The 8,195-nt window shown below is 27.7% G+C and overlaps 1 long non-coding RNA gene across 1 annotated transcript; it reads left to right on the top strand.

The window, feature by feature from the left end:
• Positions 1–6,666: 6,666 nt before the first annotated feature.
• On the top strand, positions 6,667–7,169 carry LOC127085907 (uncharacterized). The gene is made up of 2 exons (XR_007789306.1): positions 6,667–6,765; positions 6,863–7,169. It is a non-coding gene; the product is annotated as an uncharacterized LOC127085907 (long non-coding RNA).
• The last annotated feature ends 1,026 nt before the right edge of the window (positions 7,170–8,195 follow it).

The raw sequence follows: 8,195 nt of genomic DNA, 5'->3' as shown, positions 1-8,195 counted from the left end.
ATTGGCGTTAGTCCCTAGAGTTAAAATTATGTTAAAAAAAGCTGACTGGACTAACGGTGCACACATGGAACCGCTGAGTAGATTAACATCACTGATGTGGCAGACCTTTTGTTTCTTTTTATATTTTTTTTTATATTTTTTTTATATCCAATATTTCCACGTAAACTTTTGTTATTATTGTTTTTTGTTTTGATGTTAAATTCTAAAATGCAGTGTTTTAAAAATGGTACCAAGAGGAATCAAACTTATCACTAATGCATTTACATGGAAGCATGTTACCCTAGGCCAAACTACACATTTGTTAAACTAGTTGCAACAAATATATATATATATATATATATATATATATATATATATATATATATATATATATTACATAACTGGTATACAAATTGTTTATTAATTATTTTAATTAATTAATATATTAATAGTTTGTTTCAATTATTTAGTTTATTAAATAATTAATTTATTAAATATTTCAATTATTTAATATTTCAATATTATAAATTTAAAATTACTTTAAAAATTAATATTTCATCTTTCATATTTCAACTATTAAACTATTTTAACTATTAAACTATTTCAACTAATTAGTTTAAATATAAACTATTAATATTTAATATTTTAAATTTTATATTAAGATTTTAAATACTAATTAAACTAACTAAACTATTAAATATAAATCATTGTTGGAGTACTTACAATAGTTTAAATATAAATCATTGTTAGAGTTGATTTCATATTAATATTTCATTGTTGCAGTTGATTTCATATTAATATTTTATATTAATATTAATATGTAATTTTTTAATTAGTTTAATTATTATTTAAAATATTATTATAAAATTTAAAATATTAAATATTAATAGTTTATATTTAAACTAATTAGTTGAAATAGTTTAATAGTTGAAATATGAAATTTTAAATTTCAAACTAATTTAAATTTTTTAATAAACTAAATAATTGAAACAAACTATTGAAATATTAAATATTTAAGCTAATTAATAAGCTATTTGTATAATAGTTATGTATATATATATATATATATATATATATATATATATATATATATATATATATATATATATATATATATATATATATATATATATATATATATATATATATATATATATATATTTGTTGCAACTAGTTAAACAAATGTGTAGTTTGGTCTAGTGGTAAATGTCGGATCCCGAAAAACACACACACAAAACAGAGTCGCTGCCAATGTTATTTATCCCATAAGAGGGAAAGAAAACATTGAATAAACCTAAAGAAGGATGAATATGATGATCTCGCAACCAAAAGACGGGTAAGAGAGTCGATTACGCAAAGGGAAGGTATTAACACCCCTCACGTCTGTAGTATTCTACAGGATTCACTCTTGTTGTTCTAATCAAAAAGGTGTGTTTATTCTAAGACTCACTACTAAAAAGGAAATACATGGAAACATTGAATTGTAAACAAAAGAAAGTTTTTTATTATTGCGCTCGCTTAGGTTTTGCAACCCATTGCCTAATCATAGCACCTTAGTTCTTCTGAATTTTTTTGGTTTGTTGGTGCTTTTTTGGATAATCACCCTTATTGAAAATTTCATAAGAAAATCCAAGCGGAAAAATAAGCTTGATTGGTTGAGAGTTTTGTTGAGAGAATACATCAAATGATCCTCCCAAAGCAGGAGGCATCTGAGTACTTCTCCCTTATTGTTGAAAAAGTTTAAATTGTATTCAGAATGTTTTTGAATCTTGATTAAGAAATGGTTTTTGTTTTAGAATGAATGCAAAATAAAAATGGAAATCTAAAGGGATTCTAAAGATAAACCTAATGTTGGCATGCAATAGTGGTCCTAAAGTTAGGATAAAAAGGAAAATATTTAAATAGATTATCATGCAAAGATTTACCTAGGGTTAAGGATCAAGGGGACTAACTAATGTTTTCATGCTTGGTTAACATACCTAAGGTCTACTTTTGTTCAATCTTAATCAAGAATGAACCAAAGGAATCCTATGGGGAACATGTTATCCACACAAGGAAAAGGGATAAAAGGAGGATAGCCCATATTAGGTCATGGGACAATAAACACCACAATATCATATCAAGTCATGATAGAAAGGAAAAATAGTAGCAATCTATATCATGTCATGGGAGAACGAATCGAATGTAAACAATTTCAACCCATATCAAGCCATGGAATAAATAAATGAAGCAATAACAATTCATATAAAGTCACGGAAAGAATATACAAATAATAGAAATCCATATCAAGTCATGAGAGAAGGTAAAAGCAAATAGCAATCCATATCAAGTCACGGGAGAAGGTAAAAGCAAATAGCAATCCATATCAATTCATGGGAGAATGTAAAAGCAAATAGCAATCCATATCAATTCATGGGACAGAAAGATAGAACACAGACAATTCATATCAAGTCATGAAAGAGATAAAGTGGTACAATTCATACCAAAAGTAGTTCATATTAAGTCATGGAAAAACAGACAGAGGATGAACAAATCATATCAAGTCATGAAAGGGTGGATGAAATAATAATAATCCATACCAAGTCATGGAAGAGATAAAGTAGAAGACAAGTTATCAAGTCAAGATAGGGTCTAAGAGTAATGAAAGAAAATATAAGGTTAAGGTTTGCAGTACATCTTTAAACATACTCTTAAAAATAATGTAATTTTTCTTATATATAATCGAGTTGATTCATGAATCAAACAAGTCAAACTATGTGTTCAAGTTCAGCTCATTTAGTTAACGAACTTAATTTTTATTCATATTCAGATCATTTGCTTCATGAATGTAGTTCAACGGTTTAATTGTTAAATCGAGTTCTGAACTATATTCGAGTTTGTTCGGTTCATTGTCAATCCTAATTGTGTTTGTAATTGCGTCTATTTCTTTAAAGTGTTCTTATAGTATTAAGATGAATTAACAAAATAATTATACCTAATTATTTGATGTATAACCCTCTCTTTTAATAAAAAACCATAACCCCTTAGAAGAATTTGAAATCAAAACATATTTTATCACGTGTTAATTCCTATATCACAAGATTATAATTCTCTACTCCTAAAATAATTACTAACTTTAAAAAGATAAACTAAGTCATGTTTCAAAAGTTAGGGTAAGTAATCATTGAAAACCTAGATCAATTTGTACATTCGTAAACATGAAAAAAGTATTAAGAACAAATATAACTGAATAATACTAGAATTGCAAATTAATAAAACAATACTCAGGCAATTGCATGGTTCAAATTGATCAAAATAAAGTCATCTCAAAAGGCCTAATTTAAGAAAACTTAGTTACTCATAATAAAATTATTTATAACAATAAGCTTAGAAGAAAAATACATGAAATTGGAGATAGAAATCAGTCTTCAACGGAAAAAAAAACTTTCAATCCTTACTCCTAAATTCTTTCGGCTCTCAAATTATTATAAAAAACCTTCGAATACTAAATATTATGCATATTTTTCCTTTTATAAAACGCATAAAAATTGTCCAAATCGTGCCACATTTTTTTCTTAGCTATCTCTTTTTTAGCTTTCTTTTACCGTTGGTATCACCTCTATCAGAGTTACAAAGCTCTAGATATGATAAAATTACTTAACATATGTGATAATGTAAAACGTGTTGAAAATTCACATCTTTCTTCTTTGTCTCAAATAATACCAAAATTAATCTTCAAACAATGTAATACCCCTCTTAATATTATTTAAAAAAAAAACTGACAAAACTACATGAGTATTGACTTTCATTGGTGGACTCTGTATTTTCTCCCCTTCTTAATGGATGTCCTAATGTTAGATAAGGGAAACTGTCCTTTCAGGCGGTGAAACCCTTGGAGTCTCATGCCTCTTCTCCTTCCCCTCTTTTTCATCCATTTTGACAGTTTTTGAAATAAAGTCATTTTTTTCTTCACTTGTTACCCTCTTATTTATCTATTATGTTTTATAAATAGAGGTAACAAGGTTCATTGACATTTTCATGCAAAATGAGTGTTTGGGTAGGCGTTTCATTTTGATGGGCGTATTATAAATCTAGAGATGGAACCCTAGTGTGGTTTGATGAACTATAAATATCATGGGACCCCTCTATTCACTGGAACAAATAAAATGAACAGACCTTTTTTGAATCTTTTATTTGTCGATTTTTGATAATTGTGTTTATTTCCTTAAAGTGTTGTCTTAGTGTTACGATAAATTAACAAACTAGATAATCCCGATTCCATGGTGTGTAACACTCTCTTTTAATAACAACCCCTTAATCCCTTAGGTGAATTCAAAATTAAAACAAGGTTTTATCCTGCATTAGTTCCCATTTCACAAAATTGTAATTCTCTATTCCTAAAGTATTACTAATTTTGATTAGTAAAATTAAGTTAGGTTTCAAAATTTGGGATCAGTAATCATTTAAAACCTAGATCAACTGTAACACTCCATATAATACACATCTAGAAAATACATTAAATGTAATATTAATTGGTACAAATACAATACAAGTGCCTAATGGCATCATTAGATACATGTCCATCACGTAAAATATAATGTATGGCATATGACATACAACAATTCATAAACAAAAAATAAGATATATGTACAATATTCTCATTGCACAAATATCCACAGTGGAAGATCACGTAATGAAAGTCTTCGAAACATCATCAGACAATATCTTCCTTCCCCTAACATGAAAATAAACACCTGAAAAACAATAATAATAGTGGTGTGATATGATAATTTCAGTGAGTTCCCATATCTTACGGGTTCACTCGGCTCTAAGGAATTTCTCAATGATTCTTAACTCAAGTCTTTATCTCTCATTACTTGTATATCACTTATAGAAAAAAATCAAGACTTAAGCATCTAAAGGATATTCACATTGTATGGAAACATGTAACTCAAGTTTACTTAACTCAATAAATCATTATTCGGAACTGCAACAAAGCATCTTTCCTCGACCAATCCTACATCTAGAACTATGGACAATGGTCACAGATCTTTGTATGATTCGACTTTCTTGTGGATTCGGGTTTTCCATGGGACTCGAACCTACATCAAGATCCGTAACTCGTATGACAATAAGACCCACTTAGAGTACCTTTTTCCGTATAGGACTCGAACCCACTTAGGTGCCCACGTCTTTATGGGATTCGAACCCACTTATGAGAACTCTCCTCTATGGGACTCAAACCCATTTATGAGTCTCGAATCATTGGTGCCACATCATGAATTCTACTTTACATAAGCATATGAATTGGGTTATGCACGATCAAGGGTTATTTTTTTAATACTTGACTAGGTCACAACATCAACGTGACTGCACTCATCAATCACTAGGTGATCACATTCATCAAAATTCTCATACTATCACAACATGTTTCATACAAAGCCTATTAGTTCTCAATTCAAGCAACTACTCGTGCAAGATGCACACCGAGGTACCTTCGTGTCCAAGCATTTCCACCTAAGTCATTTCATAACGTAAGTTATCTTTCTAATTTATTCAGTTAATTACGACCTAGGCTTATCTCACTTCTCATCATAGGTTTTAAGAAATTATCATACAGTCAACGCAATCAATTAAATCATAGCATGGTATATGTCTAAAATTAACATTATTCTAAATAATACATTTTCCAAGTCTCTCTCTCTCTCATCATAGGTTTTAAGAAATTATCATACAGTCAACGCAATCAATTAAGTCATAGCATGGTATATGTCTAAAATTAAAATTATTCTAAATAATACATTTTCCTAAAAATTCCCATATGCTTATAAATAAACAATAAATCTCGAATTCAAATTTTCTAAAATTTAAAGAGTCGAAATCTTAATGTAATACTTATCAAAATCGGATCACAATATTTTGAGATTCACTATTAAGTACTATATTAAGCTAATTGATCTTTCAAATAATAATAATATAATAATCAAATTAAATGTTTATAACAAATCTTCACATGGCTTATTTGTCAAAATAATTTTAAGTGCAAAATGTTTATGAATCAATTTCAAATTTCAAATAGAAATCAAATTTGAAAATTTTGCCAAATAAGAAAAAAATATATCCAAAACAAATCACTCAACCAAATTTAAATCTTTATTTTCTATAACAATGAATAGATATGTATACCAATATGACAACCTTATAAATAAATGACACTGACATATTTAATTTGAAAATCATCAAAATTAAATTTCTAATTTTAATTAAAATTTTATCTAAATATAAATATGATTGTATATCTCTAAATCAATAAAGAGAAGCGATTATATCTAATTTATCTATTTTAGTCTTACTTATTAGTAGAAATAAATAATAAGGTGAAACTATTCGGATTTGGGTATTTGCAATAATATAAGAAAAAATATAGAAAATCAGTTTTAATGTTATTAGTTAAAACAATATTACTAACATTTGATTTGATGAAAAAAAAATTGTATCAACATTTGCTTAAATTAATATATTTTCTTTGGTTAAATATAATGTAAATTATTTACAAGAAATAAAGGAAATGTTATTATATTTAGAAGATATTCCTTACACTTTTCTTTTATAAATTTTTATAAAACTTTAGTCAATACAAATATTAATATTATTCTAAATACTACATTTTCCAAGTCTATATATATGTAATGGAAATGAGATAAGTCTAAAATATAAGATATACAAATTCAACAGAAAAAATGGCATTTAACAACTATCAATCTTATCTTCTCTTTGTTTCATGCATTGCTTTGGTCTTGTTTTCAGGTGAGGAGAAAGTTTTTGTTTTAATATTTTAGAGTTGTATATTTCATAAACAATTTAGTAACTTAAATTGAAAATATGTTATGTTATATTATTTCAGGATTGGTTACTAGTTTGGAGACTCCAGCAATAATTTTAGATGAATCATGCGCCCCGGGGTGGCCAGATGCACAGTGTTGTTCTGGACTTTGTTCTCCTACCTGCGATCAAGACTGTAAGGGCAAGGGATTTTCATTTGGTGGATTTTGTGATACTCTAGGTGTTGATTACCTATGTTGTTGTTTTAAGAATTGACTTATGTTCCTCAAAAATATACTCTAGGTGTTGATTACCTATGTTGTTGTTTTAAGCAATGACTTACTTATGTACCTAGAAAATATGAATATAAAGCCAAATATTTCTGTATCCGCCACTGTCCACGATCCAACCGCAATTTAAAATCATTGTTATCATTTCAAGTGTTTATGAACTATGATTTTATTTACGAAATTGTTGAATATTCGTTACTTTATTTTTGAAACTGTTGAATATTCATGACTTTATTTATGAAAATTTTGAAATATTCTAAAAGTTTGGTTAGAATTTTATAGATCAAATTACTTATATTAAATGGTATCTTGAAAAAATTATATTTATTAATCACAACTAATCCGGAGTGAATTTCATCCACATTGTTTCACTATTTTTTTTTCTCGTTTTAGATCGAAGAAACAACGATTTAAATTTAAGGTGGAAAATTTGATTTTTAATGCTATGATTCGAGTCAAGAAGAATTCACGATTCGAGTCACAAGGTGTTGTGATTTAAATCATGTTCAATTCATGATTCTAGTCAAATTAAACAGAGGTCAATTCTAGATTTCATGGAGAGGTATGATTGTAGTGAAGCTTTAAACATGATTCGAGTCACGTTAGGTTGTGATTCAAGTCAAGTTAATTTTATGATTCAAGTCAAATCGTCAAGAGACAAATTACAATTTTCTCAAAAGTCTTGATTTGAGTCACAGATTGCACATGATTCTAATCAAATTATTGGGGCTACGTTGATTTAAGTATTCTGATTTGTGATTCAAGCAACATCAGATAAAACGACAAACACCAACTCACAATGCTAAAAAAAGAACACTAATGGATAAAAACTCTAATTTTATTGATTAGTGAGAGGTCTTAATTGTATAATGCTAAAAGCCGAAGCAAAAACCGTACAAATCAAATTGCAAATGAATTACAAGCACACAAATATTTGAATAAAACGCAAATTACAAATAAGCAAATAAACACAATCATATACACTCTAATTGACGAAAACATCAAAACAAAGAATATGATACCATACGATTCGTTTCTCAAAACGTACATAAAATTAGCGGACGAAAAGTTTTGAAATAGAGCTTGCAGACTTCATTCTTGTTAATCTCCAGTTTGCGTAGTTTA

Source organism: Lathyrus oleraceus, chromosome 5, assembly GCF_024323335.1.
Source record: "Lathyrus oleraceus cultivar Zhongwan6 chromosome 5, CAAS_Psat_ZW6_1.0, whole genome shotgun sequence".
Lineage (NCBI taxonomy): Eukaryota > Viridiplantae > Streptophyta > Magnoliopsida > Fabales > Fabaceae > Lathyrus > Lathyrus oleraceus.
The sequence above is the reverse complement of the archived record's forward strand: the minus strand, read 5'-3'. Positions and strand labels throughout refer to the sequence as shown.